The following is a 22,445-nucleotide window of genomic DNA, read 5'->3' as shown; positions in this document are numbered from 1 at the left end:
CCAAGGGAAAAAAAATTCTGGATTTTACTTCTGTCTTTGCAAGATCAAATCACATTACTCAGTCATTCATAAACACCACCAGCACAAACAAAAATGAAAATGAAAATAAAGCTTCCAAATCAGGTATTTTTGAGATCAAGACCATTTTAATCTTAGCTGTGAGGGAAAAAAATAAAATATTTAGGTTTCAGTGGCCAAAGTCTGGTTAAAAAGCAAAGTTTCCAAAAAAGAAAATTTATATAAAGAACTCCAGTGTCTGTGTATAAGAAGGAATTGATCTAAAATGTGGCATACAATCCCTAAAGGTTTATGGTTAACAGAGTTAACAGAGCCACAGTTGGTAATAGCTATTTCAGTTTTAACTGGAAAATGTCTCAGGTACTTCAAGAGTGGAACCATACCTTGAACTCAGTTGTAGAAAGTCAGCAATCTCAATTCCAGCTTTCCTTCTTTACATGTTCACATATTTCAACCAACAGCAATTTTCATAGTTCAATTCTGTAGCTGTCAATTATCGATTTTCGGTGTTTCCGCAATTCTATTAGCAGGTACCTAGCAATCACACTGGAAGAAACAGAAATCTATTTTTAAAAATATTTTTTTTATTTTTCCAATTAAATGTAAAAACAATTTTCCACATATGTTTTTTCAAGTTATAAGATCCAAATTATCTCCCTCCCTCCCATTCCTCCTGGCTCCAGGAGATGGTAAGCAATTTGATCTGGATTATATGTGTATTATCATGCAAAATACATTTCCATATTTTTCATTGTTGTCAGAGAATACTCGTTTAAATCCAAAACTCCAGAAAATAAAAACACAAATAAACTAAAATAAAGAATAGCATGCTTTGATATGCATAATGACTTCCTTGTGTCTTTATCTGGAAGTGGAGAGCATCCTTTGTCACCAAGACCTTCAGAATTGGCCTTGATCATTGAAGTAGGGAGAATATCTTAAGTCTTTCACAGTTGATCCACCATATTTCTATTACTATGTATGATATTCTCCTGCTTCTGCTTATTTTACTCTGTATCAATTCATTTAGGTCTTTCTAGCTTTTTCTGAAATTATCCTGTTCATCATTTTTTGTGGCACAATAATATTCCATCACTATCAAATACCACAATTTGTTCAGCCATTCCCCAATTGATGGATAGATCTTCAATTTCCAATTCTTTGCTACCACAAAAAGAGCTCCTAAAAATATTTTTGTACAAGTAGGTCATTCCCCCACTTTTCCCTTTATCTCTCTGTACTACAGAACAATTGTAATATTACTGGAACAAAAGGCATGCTGAGTTGTATAGCCCTTTGGACATAGTTCCAAATTATTCTCCAGAATGATTGGATCAGTTCACAACTCTGAAACAGAGAACCTTTGAGAGATTTTGTTCACAAATTAGAAATATGTGCTTCAGTTGCTTTCTGAAGCAGGTTTCCAATAACTTAATTTGTTGTAAGGTAAGGAGGAGTCTTATATTCAATTCACTCTTGGACAAAACTGTCATCCCAATAATTGAGTAAAACCAAAAGGCAGTTCTTAAAAGGAATTATAATAAAGTGTACCCATACTATAAATCTAGTAATTGGAACTATTAAAAGAGAAAAAAATTAAAGCTAAATCACTATTAGGAATTCAAAATATACTTATTTTAAGAAAACACTGTCTGAGGTATTACCTCACATCTAGCAGATTGACTAACATGACAGCAAAGGAAAGTACTGAATGCTGGAGGGAATGTGGCAAAGTTGGGGCATTAATTCATTGCTGGTGAAGTTGTGAATTGATCCAGCCATTCTGGAGGGCAATTTGGAACTATGCCCAAAGGGCGATAAAAGACTGTCTGCCCTTTGATCCAGCCATAGCACTGCTGGGTTTGTACCCCAAAGAGATAATAAGGAAAAAGACTTGTACAAGAATATTCATAGTTGTACTCTTTGTGGTGGCCAAAAATTGAAAAATGAGGGGATGCCCTTCAATTGGGGAATGGCTGAACAAATTGTGGTATATGTTGGTGATGGAATACTATTGTGCTCAAAGGAATAATAAAGTGGAGGAATTCCGTGTGAACTGGAATGACCTCTAGGAATTGATGTAGAGTGAGAGGAGCAGAACCAGGAAAATGTTGTACACAGAGACTGATACACTGTGGTACAATCGAATGTAATGGACTTCTCCATTAGTGGCAAAGCAATGACCCTGAACAACTTGAAGGAACCTATGAGGAAAACCACTATCCACATACAGAGGAAACATAGTGGGAATAAAAACAACGAAGAGAAACAACTGTGTGAATACATGGGTCGAAGGGATATGGTTGGGGATGTAGACTCTAAATGAACATCCTAGTGTAAACAACATGGAAATAGGTTCTGATCAAGGACAAGTAACACCCAATGAAATTGCATGTTGGTTGCATGAAGAGTGGGTGGGTGGGGGGAGGGAAATAATATGATTATTGTAACCAAGAAATAATGTTATAAATTGACTAAATAAATTAATTCAAATGGGAAAAAAAGAAAAAAAAAGAAAGAAAACTCTATTAGTCATTTGGATCTGTCTAATGCTCAAGTAGTCCTTATAATTTATTCGTCATGCTTCTTCATTGAAGGTAAAATTATACAAAGTATAGCTAATTTTAGGACAATAGTCAGACCCTCATTGGTGCTGATTTCTTATAAAGAGGTAAGCATGAAGTATATGATGAAAATACACAAAAGGATTCCTGTCATCCTAGAATGGAACTCCAAGGACTTCTGAAACAATTCCCTCATTTTATAAACAAGAAAAACTTGATTTGGAGAAATGAAATGTTTTGGTCAAGGTCATACAAATACTTTATAATAAATACAGGACTTGAGCCCAAGTTCTTGTATCCTTTAATTCCAAATTCAGGACTCCCTCCATAGTCTCATATTTCTTCATCTTGAGACTTATCAATATGATTTAGGACTCAAGTATCTATAGGAACTTATTAGTGTCGAGATCCATACTAAAAATGTGGGTTCACTTTAGTTGCACTATATCAATGAGTTACAGATCACCTTCTATTGAAATTTGCATAAAGATAATGATAGCAAGAACCTGAGGAATATTTGTCATTAAACTAAGTTTATATTCTACTAAAAGTTTGCAAATTCTGTAATATTTCTATGTGAGGAAATAGTATCCTTGAGTTATTATCTTACATAATTTAATAAAATAAATAAAAAATCTACAAAAAATCTACAAAAGTTAGGACTTTAATGTATACTCTTAATATTCTGGGAGAGAACTTAGAGGTCATAGAGATTCTATAAATGCTGGTCAATTTACAGAATGCTTGTTTGCCAGAGATAAAAATAACAGTGCTTGTTGCACACCAGAATTCAAGGATCCCTTGCAATAAGTCTATTCTTTGTTCTTAAGGGTCTAGCACCCACAAACTAGGAATGAATTATTGATGTGTTCCAACCTTCCTGTTTTATAAATGGAAAAACTGAAACCCAGAAAAGATCTAGGATTCAAAATTGGGTTTTCTGTTCCAATTTCTACATTTTCCCCAATTCACTATCCATAAAATGTTAGGTAACAAAGAAACTTCAGAAATCTATCAATAATCATTTATTAAACATCTATTTTGATAGAAATGAGATACAAAGTTAAAAGGGAAATAGTTCCTTTTCATCCAAACCCCTAGAAAAAGCTGTATACGTTCATACATTTCTCATTTATTTGTAGCCTGGCTTCCTACTTTTAAGATTCGTCTGAAACTTCTCAATCTAAAATGATGTTCTAATGAAAAAAATCAAGTGCTCTTTTATCAGTCCTCATCATTCTTGACCTGTGCAGCATTTCACACTATTGATTCTCTTTTTATTGTGTATTACTCTCTAGGTTTTCATAAAAGCTCTTTTCCTTCTATTTCCCTTCTATATTTCTGATAGCCTCTTCTTATACTTCTTTTCAGTATTATCTTCCATTTCATGCTCTCAAACTATTATTGTACCCCAAGGCTCTGTCCTAAGTTCTTTTATCTCCTTTCTCTACATTCTTTTTTGAAATTTTTATTTTTTTAAGATTACATGTTAATACAATCTCCTTAAAAATTTCTCTTTCCTGTGCAGATGTGATTAGTTTAACAAGGGTAAATCCCTTGAACTTTTCTGTTTACTTTTTTATACTTCTTTGAATGTTGAATTTGATCACTGAATTTTCTTTTTAGTTCTGGTTGTTTCATCAGGAATACCTAGAATTCCTGTATTTCATTAAACATCAATTTCTTCGACCTAGAGTATTATGCTCATTTGCACTGGATAGGTGACTTTTGGTTGTAGACCTATATCCTTTGCCTTGCAGAATGTGATATTCCATGCCTTTTGATCCTTTAATATAGAAGTTGCTAGGTCCTGTATAATCATGATTGTGGATTCACAATATTTGAATTTCTTTTTGTTTCTGGCTACTATTTTCTACTTGGCTTGGGAATTCTGGAATTTAGGTTCTAGGTTCTAGGATTTAAAAATTTTGGATTTCTTTCTGGAGGAAATAGGTAGATTCTTTCAATTTCTATGTACTCCTCTAGTTCAAGAACATCAGGGCAGTTTTCCCTAATAATTCCTACAATGTGGTATCTAGATTCTTTTTTTTATCATGACTTTTAAGCAATCCAATGATTCTTCCATTATCTCGCATGGTTCTATTTTCCAGTTCCCTTGTTTTTCCAGTGAGAGATTTTAAATTTCTTATTTTTTATCTTTCTTTGGATTTGTCTGTTTCCTGCTTTCTCTTAAGGTCATTATTTCCATTTCTTCCATTTTAATTTTAAGAATCCATATTCTTCTTTAAGTCTTTGTACTTACTTCTTGGGGAGTTATTTTCCTATTTGAGGTCTTGTATTTCCTTTTTTAGGAAACTGTTTTCTTCAGTAAATTTTTGCTCTAAGTCTTTCCTAATTTTTCCCGTTTCTTAATATTTTTCTATCCTTTTTTGGAGCTCCTCCATGGGTTCTCTTTTGGCTTGATATCCTTTCACATTTTCTTCTAAGGCTTCTCACATCTTTATTTTTGTTTTATTATCCTCTTCTGCTTGTATTTTGGTCATCTCTCTTGTTGAAATATTTGGCTAGCATCAGACCTTTTTTCTGTCTTTTGCTTAGTTAGAGGTTATTTTTCCCATTGATTTTTTTAATATATGCTGAATCTTAGCTGTATCCTAGAATGGAGGGGTACTATCCCATGCTTGTAATGTTCCTGTGCTTGGATCAGCTGTCTCAGTCTCAAATGGAGCACTCTGCAGAGGCCTCTTGATTAGTTAGCCTGCTGTATGAACACTGCAGCTTTTCAGTTCAACTGGTTCAATTTGGGTTCTGCCTAATCTCACTGAGACTAGCCCTTGTTTGACTAAGTTTCTCCCATTGCTGTCTATACTGGGTCTAGTGGACTATACAAGGCATCCCACTGCTGCTTGTTCTATATTACATTGGTTTCTGCTCTCACTCTGCTCAGGTGGACCTAGCTGGCTGAGTTCTTCCCCCTGCTGCTTGCACCAAATCACATTTGAGTTCCACTGAGGCCTGTTCAGTGCTCTTTCCTTCAACCCCAGTGATATGAGTCTTCCTTGATGTCTCTCTACATTGTTTTGGCCCAGACCACTCTACTTTCTTTCATGGTGACTTCATCGGCTTCCATTTCTTTAATTATCACGTTTATGCAGATGACTCCCAGATCTTCCCCTACTCTCTTCATCTGAACTTAACAACTGTCAAAAAAAAACATTTCAAACTGAATATTCTATAAGATTCTTAAGGAAATGTCCAAAACAAAACTAATTATCTTTCTTCCCAACTTATCCTTCTTCCAAACTTCCCTATTCATTCCCTATCACTATTTTCCTAATCATACAAATTTGCAACTTCCTTGACATCTTTGACTCCTTAGCCACTTTCATCTCATATATGCAATTAGCTATTAAGTATTGCTATTTAAATTTTGGCAACTTCTCTCATATACATTCCCTTCTAGGAAAATGGAAGGAAACATGCATTTATGGGGCCTCTATTATGTACCAGGCACTATGCTAAGCAGCTTAAAATAGTATCCCATTTGATTTGCCCAATTGGGAGGGTTCTATTATCCACTGACTTAGCAACCACTTTAGCTCAATCCCTCATACCTCTTTACCTAGAATACAAAAGTGACCTCCTTAGAGTTCTACCAACTTCATATATCTCCCACTCTAATTAATGCTCTACATAATTGTCAGTTAATTTTCTAAACTGCAGCTACAACCAAGTTTCTCCCTTATTTGGTTAATCAGTAAACAAGCATTTATTAAGTACTACCTATTTGACTCAGTAAACATTAGTGGCTACATATTATCTGAATAATCTAATATAAGTCCCTCAATTTGGCACTGATAGTTATTTAAAAATGAGTCTTGGGTGGTGAAGCAGAATCAGGATCTCATCTGAACTCTCCCAAATTCCCCTTCAAACAACTTTAAAACAATGCTTCAAATCATATCCTGGACAACAGGAAAAATTTTCCTCTCTAAGACAACTTAGGAAATTAGTGGGAAAGGTCTAAATCATGGAAGGCAGGGTATGGTTGGGCTTAGAGCACACTATCAAGCTCTATCTACCCTTAGGGGTGTATAAATAGAGATGTTGAACGCTAGACTTCAATCCCCAGAAGTCCTTGGTATTTCCCAGAATTCCCTATAATCTCACCTGTGTCTCCACCTGGGCGAGATAACAATTAGTATTTAACTGGCAGTAACGCCTCCTATGCTCTCTCTGCCATTGCAATGATGTAGGAAGTTAGTGGTAAGCTAAGCAGAGGGATTCTGAATTGGCTAATCAGCCATGGGCATGTGGGTTTTTTATTTTGTATCTTTTTTATTCCTTGATTTCTAATAATCCTTAATAAACCTCATAAAATATAATATTTTATTATTAGAGATATAATTAATTTTACAGGGATCTCTGCAATATATGTGGCAGCAGTAACTTTAAGTGCTCTCAGATCAAAGATGGTAAGGGAGTTGGACAACTGCTCTTAAAAGATTATAGAGGATCCTTTGCTGGCACTAGGTTAAGGACTCTGTTGCATTGTCCAGAACCAATTGCAGGTCACAGTTTAAGGTTAAAGGGGAGTTGGTAGCAAAGAAACAAGGACCCTGGTCATAGTTACAGGGCAGAGAAGAGTATTTGTGATCACTCAGAAGGGAGTAGGGGGTCCTAAACTCAAGTCCAAGGAGGAAAGGAGCATTAACACTTATAACTATAGGAGAGCAGGCGACCTAAAGCAATTCTTAGACTAAGAGGAATATGTTGATAGCCACAAGGGAACAAGATCCTTTTTTGGTAAAAGACTGGACAATTGGCCAGGAGAGCACTGGCCACACCTCTCCTTATATCATACCACCTTGGAAACACCAAAAAATTACAGGCTCCCAGAATGAGTTCTGAAAATATCAGCAAGAGGAAACTAAAATTTGGGATAGTGCCTTCCCTTTCCAAGGGGAGCAGAGTCAAACTTTAATATAAAGTTAAACATCAAGAAATAGAATGGAAAATGAATAAACAACAACAAAAAATAACTTACCCATTAAAAGGTACTATAGTGATGGGGAAGATCATGACACAAACTCCAAAGAAAATAATGATGCCAAAATAGTTAAAAGTAAAGCATTAAAAAATGTTAATGGGAAATAGACTCACCAAGAATTCCTAGAAGACATCAAAAGAGCTTTTTAAAACTAAAATAAGCAAGGCAGAGGAAAAATTGGGAAAAGAATACTGATCTAAGAAAATTATGAAAAGAGAGTCTACAATTTGGCAAAAAAAAAAAGCCATAAAAATGCTGAAGAAAATAACATTTTAAAAAATAATTGGTCTAATGGTAAAAAAAGGAACAAAATTATCCTAAAGAAAAGAATTTCTTTAGAAAGGTAAACTTAGCCAAATGGAAAAGATAGACCACTTAAGAAAATAATTTCTTAAAAAATTAGAAATAGATAAGTGTATGCTAATGACTCCATGAGACACCAAGAAACAATAAACCAAAGTAAAAGAAGGGGAAAAAAGAAGGAAATGTGAACTATCTCACTAGAAAAACAAATGACCTGGAAACTAGATCAAGGAGAGATAATTTAAGAATTTTTGGACTACCTAAAAATCATGATCAAAAAAAAAAAAAGACTGGATATCATACTTCAAGAAATTATTAAGGAAAACTGCCCTAATATCCTAGATCCAGGGGATAAAATAAGTATTGAAAGAATCCATCAATTACTTCCTAAAAGATATCCCAAAATGAAAACTTCTAGGAATATTGAATCCAAGGCCAAAACTGCCATGTTCAAGGAGAAAAATATTGCACAGAGTCAGAGAGAAACAATTCAAATATGGAGCCAAAGTCAGGATCACACAATATTTAGCAGCTTCCACATATAAGAACAAGAAGGATTGGAAGACAATATTTTAAAAGGCAGAGGAGCTAGGACTACAAACAAAGAATAATCTGCCCACCAAAACTAAGTATAATCCTTCAAGGGGAAAAAAGACATTTAATGATAGTAAGGACTTTTAAGCATCCCTGACTGGAAAAACATAGAAATTAATAAAAAATTTAGCTTTCAAATATAAGACTCAAGAGAGATATATAAAGGTAAACAGGAAAGAGAAATTAAAGTGTATTCAATAGAGTTAAACTGTTTAAATTTCTATATAGGATATTTATAACTCCTAAGGATTTTATCATTACTGAGGCAGTTAGGATTATACATAGACCTAGGGTACAGATGTGAATTGACTATGGTCTAGTAATTTCAGAAAAATAAAATGAAGGGGCAAGAAATAGGGTTGGAGGGGGAGGAGAGGGAAAGAAAGGAAGAATGAGGAAAATTATCTCACATAAAATAGGCACAAAGGGAAAAGATTTTAAAGTGGAGAAGAAATTTGAGAAGTGATAGGCAACACCTAAGTCTTACTCACATCAGTATTGGTTCACAGAGGGGAAAACATACACACTTGGTTGGATATAGAAACCTATTTTGCCCTAGAGCAAAATGGAGGGAGGGGTGATAGAAGGGGAGTGACAGAATAAAAGAATGGGTAGTGATAAGAGGAAGGATGAATAGAAAAGACAATGGTGAAAAGCAAAACACTTTTGAAGAGTGACAAGGGAAAAAAGAGAGAATTATAAATGGGAAAATACAGAAGAATATCTTGAAAATCAAAGGAAAGATTAATAAAATTGAAAGTGAGAAAACCATTGGCCTAATAACTAAAAATCAGTTTGTTTTATGAAAACAACAACAATAAAGTAGATAAACCATTGGTTAATTATGATTAATAAAAAAGAAAACCAAATGACCAATATCAAAAATGAAAATGGTGAATTTACCACCAATGAAAAGGAAATAAAAAGTTATTAGAAGCTATTTTGACCAATTATATGCCAATAAATCTAAGATTTCTAAGTGAAACACATGAATATTTACAAAAGCATAACTTTCCCAGATTAGTAGAAGAGGAAATTGGATGCTTAATTAGTTATCTTAGAAAAAGAAATTGAACAAGCTATAAATGAGCTCCCAAAATAAAAATCCCCATGGCCAAGTTAATTCAAAAGTGAATACAGGGGCAGTGAGGTGGCTATAGAAAGAAATGCCTTGAGATGGGAGGTCCTAGGTTCAAACCTGACCTCAGACACCTTCTGGGCAAATCACATAAGCCCAGTCACCTAGGCCTTCTGCCTTGGAACTACTTCTTATTATTGATTCTAATTAGAAGGTAAAGTTCTTATTTTTTAATGAATTCTAACAAATATTGAAAAAAATCCCAATACTACATATAATATTTGGAAAAATAGACCAAGTACACCAAATTCCTTTTATGACACATATGGTGCCAATATCTAAACCAGGAAAAGTAAAAACAGAGGAAAACTATATAGATCAATGTCCTTAATGAATATTGATGCAAAATTTTTTTCAATGTAACAATAGCAAAGTGATTACAGCAATATATCATAAAAAGGATAACAGGTAGGATTTATACCAGGAATGTAGGGCTAAAGATCAGAATAATTGACCATATGAATAACAAAACAATAAAAATCATAAGATTACATCAATATAAGCAGAAAAAGCTTTTGAGAAAATATAACATTTTTCCCACATTAAACTCTTTTAATGTTCTCATAATTCTGTGACAGATTTTTTGGTCAAATTGTTTCCATTTAAAAATTACTGATTTTAAAAACTAATAACTTTAAACTGTCACAAAAGAAATGATCCACAAAAACATTCCTTTCCTCCTAAAACTTTTATGACTCATTGTAATTTTAACTACTTTTACTACTAAACTTAAATGGACAACTGAGACAAACAGTTCTGAGATCATTTTTCCACTGCTGAATAAGACTGAGGTGGCAGGTGTTGTACACAACATTAATTTAGTCATCTGGGCCTTCTGGGAAGATTTTCTTGTCTGATTTTCTGGGCAGCCTTCTTGTCAACTGCCCTGGTGACACAAAGTGCAACAGTCTGCCTCATAACATGAAAAGCAAAATGACCTAGTAAAGGACAATCCAAGAAGCTCTCCACACAAATGGGCTTGCCTGGAACCATGTCAATGATGGTCACATCATCAGATTTTAAGAATCTTCCAGCTTCTTACCAGGATGATAAGTCTTCAGTTCAGCAAACTTCCAAGCAATGTGAACAGTGTGACAATCCAGAACAAGTGCAGGACCAGCACTGATTTGGTCTGAATAGTTCAGGATAATGACCTATGCAGGAAAGCCAGCTGCTTTCATGTTGGGTCATTCTTGCTATCAGTAGTCATATTACCATAGTGGAAATCTTTGAGAGATATATTCATAACACTGAAACCAACATTAGCCCCAGGAAGTTTCTTTTTTAAAAATTTGTATTGTCACACAAAACACACTTCCATATTGGTCACTGTTGTAAGAGCAAAGTCATACATAACCAAAATCCCAAAATAAAACCATAAATACACTCATGTGACAGATAACTCCAATAGTTCTTTCTCTGGAGGTGGATAGCATTTTCCATCATAACTCTTTCAGGATGGTCCCAGATCATTGCATTGCTGAGAGTAGTCATGTCTTCATAGATAATCATCATCTACTATTGCTATTATTATGTACAATGTTCTCCCAGTTCTGCTTATTTTGTTCTGCATCAGTTCCTACAGATCGTTCAGGCTTTTTTGAAAGCATCTTACTTATTTCTTATAGTACAATAGTATTCCATCACCAGTATGTGCCACAATTTGTTCAGCCATTCCCTAATAGATGGACATCCCCTCATTTTCCAATTTTTTGCCACTACAAAAAAAAGAACAACTATAAATATTTTGTACAAGTAGGTTTTTCCCCTTTTTTACTAACTCTTTGGGATACAGACCCAGTAGAGGTATTATCAAATCAAAGGGTACACACAGTTTTATAGCCCTTTGGGAATAGTTCCAAATTGCCCAGGCAGAGTTTCATTCAAAACTTCATGGTGCACTTCAAAAGAATCTACCTCAGTTGTAACATTGACTGGGGAAAGGTGTGCACTATGCCTGGTTTTAGAACATGAGTTTCCACATGGGCAACAAGTACAGTACCATTACTGCCATCATGGAAGGGTAGGTGCAGGGACTTGTCATTGGATGAATTGATGATAGGATGAAATCCAAAGCTATAAAGCCATGTTATTCTAATAGTCTTACAATCCTTATGAGTGATTTTCCATCTCTTGAACCAATAGTAGAACTTGGATCCAGCATGTTACCATTCCAACATGAAATTGGCACAAAAGATATCATGTTAGTATGGTTGTCACTTTTCTTAATATCGGTGCTGACTTCCTTGACAATTTCCTCATATTTATTCTGACCAGGATTGGGGGTCAGTAGAATTCATTTTGTTGACACCAATAATTAGCTTTTTTATATATCTAGTGGTTAGGGCAGAAGGGAATGGTCATAGGTCTGCCCTTTTTTTAAGATACCAGTTTCAAATTCACCAACACCAGCAACCACAATGAGAACAGCACAGTTAGTCTGAGATGTGCCGTAATCATGCTCTTGATTAATTCTCGGAGTCCTGGAACATCAATAATGGTCACATAATTCTTGCTGGTCTCAAATTTCCACAGGGACATATGAATAGTGATACTATGATCATGTTTGGCCTTCAGTTTATCTCTAAAACTCAAGCATATTTTAAGGCTCCCTTTCCCATCTCAGCTGCCTCCTTCTCAAACTTAGCAATGGTTCTCTTATCAATTCAACTACAACTACAACAATCACTACAACTACAACTAAAAGGTTTACATGCAATTGAGAAAAAATAAAATAAAATAAAATAAGACTGTACATGTATAGATGATGTGGCAAATATGGAAGGACTCTCCAGAGACTATGTGTCCAATAACAGCAATGCTGATTTATTGTCCTTATCCAGTTTTGTGAAAGTCTTGCAGTGGTTTTCATAACACCTGTGTGATGGCAGCAAAACCCACCGTGGAAAAAAAAACACATTCATTCATATTAAAATATACTAGAAAGCATAGGAATAAATGGAATTTTCCTTAAAATGATAAGTATTCTCTATTTAAAACCGTCAGCAAGCATTACCTGAAATGATAATAATCTTGAAGTCTTTCCAATAAGATCAGAATGAATCACACATGCCCATCATCACCAGTATTATTCAACATTGTACTGAAAATGCAAGCTATAGCAATAAGACAAGAAAAAGAAATTGAAAAAATTAGAAAAAAACTATCATTCTTTGCAGACCATATGATGGTATACCTCGAGAACCTTAGAGAAATCAACTAAAAACTAGTTGAAATGATTAACAATTTCAGCAAAGCTGCAAGTCATAATAAAAACCCACATCAGAATTTCTAAATGTTACTAACAAAGTCTAGCAAGGATAGAAAGAGGAATTCCATTTAAAATAACTGTAAACAATATATAATACTTGGTAGTCTACTTGCCAAAACAAACCCAGGAACTATATGAACACAGTTACAAAACCCTTTTCACACAAATAAAATCAGATATTAAACAACTGAGCTTGCATATAAAAATGACATTTCTATGTAAATTATTTATTCAGTGCCTCATCAACTAAACTACCAAAGAATTATTTATATAAACTAGAAAAAAATAATAACAAAATTATCTGGAAGGACAAATGGTCACAAATATCAAGTGAATCAATAGGAAAAAAATGGGAAGGAAGGTGCCTTCTAGTACTAGATTTCAAACTGTATTACAAAGAGGTAGTCATAAAAACAATCTGGTACTAGATAAGAAATAGAGAAATGGATTAACAGAATAGATTAAGTACATAATACACAGTAGTAAATAACCATAGTAAGCTAGAGTTTGATAAACATAAAGATCTAAGCTTTTTAGGATAGAAACTTACTATGTGACAGAAAGTACTTAGAAAATTGGAAAGAGTGGCTGAAACTTACACTGTACAACCAAGATAATGTCAAAATGGGTACATTATTTAGATATAAAGGATAATATCAGAAAATTAGGAGAGTGTGAAATAGTTTACTTGTCACATCTAAGGATAAGGAAAGAATTTATGACTAAACAAAAAATAGAGAGGTTCATAAAATGTAAAATGGTTAACTTTGGTTACATTAAATTTTAAAAGGTTTTTGCATAACCAAAACTAATGCAACCAAGATTAGAAAGAAGTAGGAAACTGGGGGGAAATTATGCAATCTTTCTCTTATAAAGGTCTTATTACTGATATATAGAGAGAACTAAGTCAAATTTATAAAAATGTGAATTATTCTCCAATTATTAAATAATTAAAGAATGTGGAAAGGCAATTTTCAGAAGAAGAAATCAAAACTATCTAAAATAATATGGGGAGAAAAAATAATAAAAATTTTAAAAAATAAAAATAAAATAAAATATGCACTAAATCCTTATAAATAGGAGAAATAAAAATTAAAACAAGTATAAAGTACTACTCCATGCCTATTAGATTAACTAATGAGAAAAAAAGGGAAATGAGAAATGATAGAGGGAATGGAGACAAATTGGAACAATAATGCACTGCTGGTGGAATTGCAAACTGATTCAACCATTTTGGAGAGTAATTTGGAAACATGCCCAAAGGGCTATAAGCAATACCCATTGACCCAGAAATACCACTACTAGTTCTATATCTCAAAGAGATAAAAGAAAAAAGAAAAGGACATATATGTACAAAAATATTTATAGCAGCTCTTTCTTAATGGCAAAAACACCCAGAAATTAAGCAGATGCCCATCAATTGGTAAATGGATGAACAAGTTGTGCTATATGACTGTGATGGAATAATGCTGTATTCATCTGTATAACAAATGATGAGTGAGATGGTTTCAGAAAACCTAGGAATATTTATATGAACTCGTGCCAAATGAAATGAATAAAACTAGGGGAACATTGTACAATGTAACAGCAATCATTATGATGATTAACTATGAATGACTTAGCTATTATGAGCAATATAATGATCCAAGAAAATTCTAAAGTATTTAACAAAAAATGCTATCCATCTCCAAAGAAAGAATCGATGGAGTCTAAATGCAGCTCAAAACATGCCTTATTTTTGCTTTCTTAAATTTTCTTGATGTTTTTTGGTCTGTGTTTTCTTTTGCAACATAGCTAATAAGGAAAGGTGTTTTGCAGAACTTCACATTATTTGTATCAAATTTGTTTTCTATTCAAGGAGGGAAGAGGAGAGGGAGTGAAGTAGATATTTGAGAATTCAAGGTTTTTTAAAAAGTTAAAAAGTTTACATGCAATCAAGAAAAAATAAAATAAGAGAAAAAGAACAGTCCAAACTTGCCTCTCCAGATATATTAAATATTGCTATCAAATATTACTATTGGTCTAGTAAAACTTACCTTTTTACAATTCCTCAATCATGATCTTCTACCTCATTATCCATGCCTTTGTATTCACATTATCTATCAAACTACAAAGTCACAGAACCTAAAAGTTGGAAGGCACATCGTAAGCCATTTTGCCGGCACAAGAATCCTCTCTCTGCCCAAAATGTCTAAGTGGTTTTCCAGTGAGGCACAAAGAATCCCACTATCTCCCAAGGCTTCCCATACTGCTTCAAACTTAAACTATTTATTACAAAGTTTTTCCTCTCATCAAACCTAAATTGCCTTTTTTGGAAATACCACTGATTGTCTATTGTGCCTTTTTTACAGGAGAGATAAAGTAATGTACCCTAAGCAATACATCTAATTGTAGCCTAATCAGGACCTCCTAGAACAGTTTTCCCTGTTTCCCAGATGAATGTACCAAGAATTTCAATGAATTTCACACTAAGAAAATATTCCTTCTAAGTCTGCTATAAATATCATTCATGTAATGTCAATAACAAAAAAAGTATAAGTAGGGAAAAAAAACTTCCTCACTTTATGGATTATAATCTAATGAATTTTACATAGCTGCTCTTCTGAAAAACCATTAATAAAGTAACTATAATGATTTTGGCTCTGCTGTGGTTCCCACAGGAATGCAGAAGAGCCTAAAATGAGGACTCTAACCTATAAAAGATTCCAAAGTGGAGGGAAGCTTTATGGAACATAATAAAGAGCATCAAAAATCAAGATAACTAAAAACATGAAGGATGTGTGATTGTTAAAGTGTGTGGGGCCACCCAGAATGGAACTCCTAGTGTAGTGATTCCTTTTATACACATCAGAATCCATCTCTAACTTAGGAGATAAAGTCTAGGTCTGAGACTCAGAATTAAGTGACCTTCCCAGAATCATGCATTTCAATGTCAGAAGTTAGTTTTGAAATCAGACTTCCCAATTCCCAGTCCAGCACTCTAGCTACAACAATAGTCTATTTCTAATATAGGCATTTAAAAAAAAAAGAAAAAATACTAAAATAAAAATGAAAGTATCTGCAGAGGCAATGGTGATTTTTATCACGACAACTGATATCCTTCATGAGATACTGCCAAAAATGTACCAAATGATGTCTCAGAGCTCTAGATTAACAAATTGAATTTGAGGAAATGGCTTGTTGATTGTTACTGCAGGTAATCAGATAATTGACTAGGCATGGACTGATAATTGGATAGTGTTGGCTAATTAGAAGCGACCAGTGGAGTGAATGCAGATGAGGCATTAGATGAAGCCAGGCACATATCTGAAGGAAGTGGTAGCAGAGTGGACCATGAGGTACTAGCTCTCAATAACTCTTTAGCATGTTTCATCAATGACCTCTGCTCAGATCATCAGTGACCTGAAGAAATTTCTCTGACCCAAAAACTATTTGAGGAAAAAATGAGAAGGGGAAATAGAACCTTTCTAGATTCTTCTAAGCTGTGCTTAAGAACACTGATTGAGAGCTAGGAAAAAAAAGGACTTAAAAAAATCATTCATCCAACCCAAAAGTGTCACTAAATTCTTAAATGAATCAACCACTCAAAAATTACTGGATTCTACTTGTCTACTTGTCTTATGGGACAAATTACATTAACTTCCATCTCAACTTTAATATTTCCTTCAGGATCTTTGTGTCCTGGAAAGTATTCTATTGATACCAGAGATTGATGAAGCAAATCACTGAACAAATAGATGGTGTCTGGGATAGCTGGACCTTCCTGGCTTCATGCTGGGTGGGCACCCAGTAAAATGAGATAGTTGGCCTTGGAGGAAAGACTTAAAATCTCAGTACAAACTCATTGGATCACTTTCCTTTGTGGCATAGTTACATCTGTCTTATAGGTTATAGACTGTTTGCTATGTAACTTTTTTTCCCCTCATAATCTTTACCACCATTTGTCCTATTTCTACTCAAGGAAAAATAGATTGCTTCAAGGCTCCTAGAAAGTAAGAATTGAATTTTAATAACCCAATCATATGTAAAGCTGGAAAACAGAGTAAATAGTGCGTGCAATACAAAGCTTGGAGTGATTTATAATTAAATTTGCATTTTCTTGATACCTTATGCTTATAAGGCTCAAGAATCCATTTCCTGAATGCATATCATTATGTTAATACCTTAGAAATTCATACAAATATTAGGGCCATTATTTTGTCCTATATGGTAGCATTTTCCTAAGGAGCTCAATATGTTTTATACAGTTCCATGTAACCACATTGCTTCCTGTCTCTCTTTGAGGGATAGACTATTAAAAAATAAAAGAGTGAGTCAGGGGCAGCTAGATGGCTCAATTGTTTGAGAGATGAACCTAGAGGTGGGAAGTCCTGGGTTAATATCTAGCCTTGGATATTTCTTAGCTGTGTGATCCTGGGAAAGTCACTTAACCTCCCATTGCCTAGCCCTTACCACTCTTCTGTCTTAGAACCAATACAAAGTATTGATTCTAAGATGAAAGTAAGAGTTTTTAAAAAAGAATGAGTCATTCTTCCATTTCTTTCCTCTCCCAGATCTTCAGTCCCTCAGGTTTCTTCTCTCTCTCTAGTCTAGATCTTTAGTTATTCTTATACAGTCACTGATAAAACAACCTTCATCATTTGGAATTGTTTGAATGGGTGTACTCAGATATTAACCATTAAAAACTCAATATGGTCTCAGAAAAAAGAGCTACAGGGACCCAGTCTTGACCTTTCACGATTTAATATCCATTCAAAACTTGGAAAATGGCATTGACACTACCCTTAACAAATTTGTCAATCACACAATGCTGGTGAGTATAGTAAACACATTGCATAATAGAATCAAGTTCTCAAAAAGACTTCAGGAGATTAGAACACTGGGGTGAATCTAATGATGAAACTGAATTTCAATAAATTATAGTCTTACATAATGGTAACTTGGAATTTGTCTTAATTCATTCCAGAAGGCAGGTCAAGTATCAAAAAGGTTGAGTGTCAATTTTTCCCATAATGAATAATTTAAATTGAATTTATCTAGTCCAGATACCCAGAAAACCCAGATTTTATAAGGCATATGTATTAATGGAGTTGTATAAATTAAAAAATAATTAGATTAAATAAAATAATTTTAACTTAATTTTACCTGTATTGAGAGGAGTTTATAACCTTAGGGGATGGTGGGGAAGAGAAATGTTAATGCCTGGAAGAGGAGTCCCCTTCCTATGAGGGCAACTGGCTTTCTGGAGTTCTTTCTCTTTCTCTTTTCTGTCCCTTATCACCACTGAATCCTGCTTGAGATTCACCAGGTGCAAACTTTTTTGTCTGGCTTTTAAAATTCCTCTAAAGTGAGAAATGGTCTGGTCATTTAACAAATTTACAATTCTGCTTGTTAAAGCTTTATCAGGGTGATATAAAGTTTACCCAGAAAACAAAGTTTTCACTTTCATACATTTTACACACATTTCCTTGATTAATGAAGTAAGGCTATGGTCCTTTGCCTCCTCCTCACCTGAAGAAGATTCTCCTGCCAATAGCTGTTGTTGCTCCCTTTGAAGTTCTTGCAGCTCCTCAGTGTTGAGCTCTTCTTGATGCACCTAAACTAATTTGTGAGCCTTTATTTTGGAATGGTGGAGAGCAGACACAAGCTTCCCAAGATTAAGATTGCTATGCCAACAAGTTCTAGCAAGTGTGTCCAGTGCCAAGCAAATGTCAAATACCTTGACGAATTTTTCTTGTCAGAATGCATTCAATACAAAATTTGATGAGTTCTGAAGCTTGTAGTAAGGTTTGATTGTACTTGGGCTCAAAAAACTAACTTAAATGCAAGATAGAGAATGCATGATTAGGTGGTTTTGTCTGAAAAATTGTAGCTTATCTGAAAAAAGATTGAGTGTAGAGAATGGGAGAGATAGTGAACAATAATTGCAAGTGAACCAGAAAGGATTAATATCATATTAAAGTAGTATTATTATAAGTAGCATAATGTCCAAGAATTAGGTGGTATTTTTTCTGTACCCTGTTCTGGTTTCATCTCATAGACTGCTGATGTCATCAGCTGTGGTTGCCATAGAATACAAAGAAAAGCAACAAAATGGAGGACAGTGGAAAGAATTCAAGTTCATGCCATACATGTATCAGTTGAAGAAATAGGAACGTGTAGCTTAGGGAAGAGAGGGCTCAGGAGGATTTAATAGCTAACTTGGAAAAGTTGAAGTGAAAAAGAGATTAGACTTGTTCTGTTTAATCCTAAATGGCAGAACTAAAAGCAATGGGTAGAAATCTAAAAGCAAAAAAACAAAATAAAAGGTAATTTTAGACTTAACATATAGAAAAACTTAGAACTCTCCAAAAGGGATTTGTGAAACTGGAGACAGGGCAGGCAAGGGAGAAGACCCCATCTTTCAAGCAAGGACTGGGTGACCACTTGAGTATACTATAGTAGAGACTGTAGACTATGGTTTGGAGTAGATGGCCACTGAGGTCACTGTCAACTTTGAAGTTCTGTTCATCTCTAACCCTGAATCATTCTAATAGTTTATCTAATTTGCTCTCCATCTTCAACGTCAAAGGACCAATGAAGAAATAGGGACTTAGGATCCTAAGAAGTATTAACATTCCCGAAGACATGACCCACCACAAATCCACACTGTCCTTACTTTTTCTTAGAAGTCCATTGAATTCTTTTTTTTTTTAATCTTTACTTTCTGTCCTGGTAACAAGTGTAGGACAGAAGGGCAAAGACTAGGCAAATAGAAGTGATTTGCCCAGGATCACACAGTTAGGAAGGGTTTGAGACCAGGATTGAACCCAGGACCTAGCTCTGGACCTAGATTCCCCAATAATCCATTATTTTCAATGGTTACCAAATGTTGTTTTCAGTTTGTAGTAATAGTCCTTTTTAAAAGTCACAAATCACCAAGGATTTATATATATAGACATCTATATGCACGCACACATATATGCTAATCTGGATTTATGCAAACACAGGCATTTTTGCTTTTAATACTTCCTAATTGCTCTCCTCTGGGTATGGTTGTGAATATAATACACAATGTTACTTCTGCTCAGAAGCCATTGCAATTTTTAGACAGATGAAATAAAATTAATTGAGTTTTTTTTAATTGAAGAGTTCATCTTTTTGTCCCATGGGACATTTGAAAAGGATGTCTGTTATTTGCAGGGCAATACTGAGAGATCTGGGCTAATGATGAAATTTCAGGTGTTTATATTACACAGGTGTTATGAAATAAATATCAGACTTTGTGCTAATTGAGGGTTGTTTGCTGTGGTGGGTTGGGGAGGCTCAGAGCTACTCTAGAGTTTGAATAATCTATTTCACAAATGAAGCAATGCAGAGAGGAAGGAAATTTATTTTCCAAAATGATAAAACCTATTAAAGTTGGTGTCAGAGGCCAGCAGAGTTCTGCTAAAAAGACATATTCAAAACATGATTCATTCTCTATGGTTTCCATTAAAAAAGTCCACTAAGTGGTATTGCCTAGTGGAACCTGGCACCTACCCTTTGGAGCTGACCTTTTCCTTAAATAAACTCTCTGCTGTTTGCATGGAAAAGCTCTTGGTGTTGATATGCTTAGAGCTGGAAGGGATTTGAAAGATAATCGAATCCAACATCCTCATTTAATGGATGAGGACACCCAAGTGAGGGAAGTGACATGATATGCCCAAGGTCACACAGATAATTAATCATAGAGGCAAGACCAGAACCAAACTCTTCTAACTCTAATAAATTCTGTGCTTTTTTCACAGGGTCTCACTGCCTCACATCGCGAAGGGAATGGAACGTGCCAGAAGCAACACATCTTTTGTGACAAAGGTGTGGCCCAAGAATCAAATGAATCTTCCTCTTATCACCTTTCCACTTGTTAAATATAGATTTAGCAGTGAATCTTCATAGTATTTCTAAGCTATTTCAAGAACTTATAGAGATAAATACCATCATTCACTCACGTGGAAAGCAATGCGTTGCAGTAATGGTAGCATGGTGGCTTTAGTGTTAAAAGAACTGAGTTCATATCCTACCTCTACTAATCCTTACTATCTTTGTGACCTTGGAAAATTCAAATTCCCTGGTCTTCAGTTTTTTCATCTGTTAAAGGAAAGGGTTCTGGGGCAGCTAGGTGGCACAGTGAAGAGAGTGTCAGGCCTGGAGTTGGGAACATTTGGGTTCATATCTGGCCTCAGACAATTCCTAGCTGTGTAACCCTGGGCAAGTTACTTAGACCCATTAGCTTAGTCTTTGCCATTCAGTCTTAGAGTTGTTCCTGGAACTGAAAGTAAAGGTAATGTAATGGAAGGAAGGAAGGAAGGAAGGAAGGAAGGAAGGAAGGAAGGAAGGAAGGAAGGAAGGAAGGAAGGAAGGAAGGAAGGAAGGAAGGAAGGAAGGAAGGAAGGAAGGAAGGAAGGAAGGAAGGAAAGAGGAAGGGAGGGAGGGAGGGAAGGGAGGAGTTGGACTAGATAGCCTCCGAAGTCTTTTCCAGTTCTATATCTCTGAAACTCTAAACACCTCACTGCCACAGACCTCAGTTTATCCCTCTTTAAATCAGTAATTTTGGACAAGATGTTCCTTGAAGCCCATTACACTCTTCAATCCAATGACACTGACCTCTTGGTTGTTCCATAACCTCTTAGCTCTTATCATTTTCTTTAGTTATCACCCATTGCTAGAATGCTCTCCCTCCACTACTCTAGCTACTGGCCTCCCTGGTTTCCTTTAAGTCACAACTAAAATCCCAATTTTTACAGTAACCCTTTCCAAACCTCTCTTAATTATAGTGTCTATCCTCTGTTAATTATACCTATTTCTCCTATGTATAGTTTGCTATTTGCCTTCTATGCACTAATTTACCATGAACTACTTAAGGACATGGACTTTCACCTCTTTTTGTATCCCCACTACTTATCACATTACCTGGCACAAAATAGACACGAGAAATATTTATCTTCTATGATCAGCTCTAGGAATTATGTGAATATTCAACTGTGCATAGCATAGTGCCTGGTACATAGGAGTGTTTTATAAAATTGTAATGAATAAAATGTTAACAGGTTGCTGATAAAACAATCTGCTGTTGATTGTTAAATGATTTAACAATCAGACTATAGAATGACAGAGTGTCTTCAAGTCGAAAGGACCCTTGGTGGCCACTTAGCCAAATCTCTATCTGAAGAAAAACTATCTTCCCACCACATCCTTTGAAAATTGGTTACCTAATCTTCACTTAAAAGTCATGAGGAACTCATGAATTCTTTAGCCAGCATATTCTGTCTTTACAGCTCTAACTTAGGGTTTTTTTTTTCACTTTAAGTTGAAATATTTGTCTTTCTACTCATTGGTTCTAGTTCTATCCTCTGGATTCAATAGGGGCAAGCAGAATACTATCAATCTTTTTTTTTTTTTAATAAGAAGAAGGAAGAAGGGAAATGGGCCTTGGATTTTATCCCTATAGGGTATTCTTAAAGGGAAAACTTCTCTACCAATACAGATTAAGGATTCTGCATCTTAGAATCTCAAAGAGCAAAAAGG

The 22,445-nt window shown here is 34.8% G+C and overlaps 1 pseudogene; it reads right to left on the bottom strand.

The window, feature by feature from the left end:
* Nucleotides 1–7,253: 7,253 nt before the first annotated feature.
* On the bottom strand, nucleotides 7,254–20,902 carry LOC100616789 (elongation factor 1-alpha 1-like; annotated as a pseudogene).
* Between the last annotated feature and the right edge of the window lie 1,543 nt (nucleotides 20,903–22,445).

Source organism: Monodelphis domestica, chromosome 1 (assembly GCF_027887165.1).
Source record: "Monodelphis domestica isolate mMonDom1 chromosome 1, mMonDom1.pri, whole genome shotgun sequence".
Taxonomy (NCBI): Eukaryota; Metazoa; Chordata; class Mammalia; order Didelphimorphia; family Didelphidae; genus Monodelphis; species Monodelphis domestica.
The sequence above is the reverse complement of the archived record's forward strand: the minus strand, read 5'-3'. Positions and strand labels throughout refer to the sequence as shown.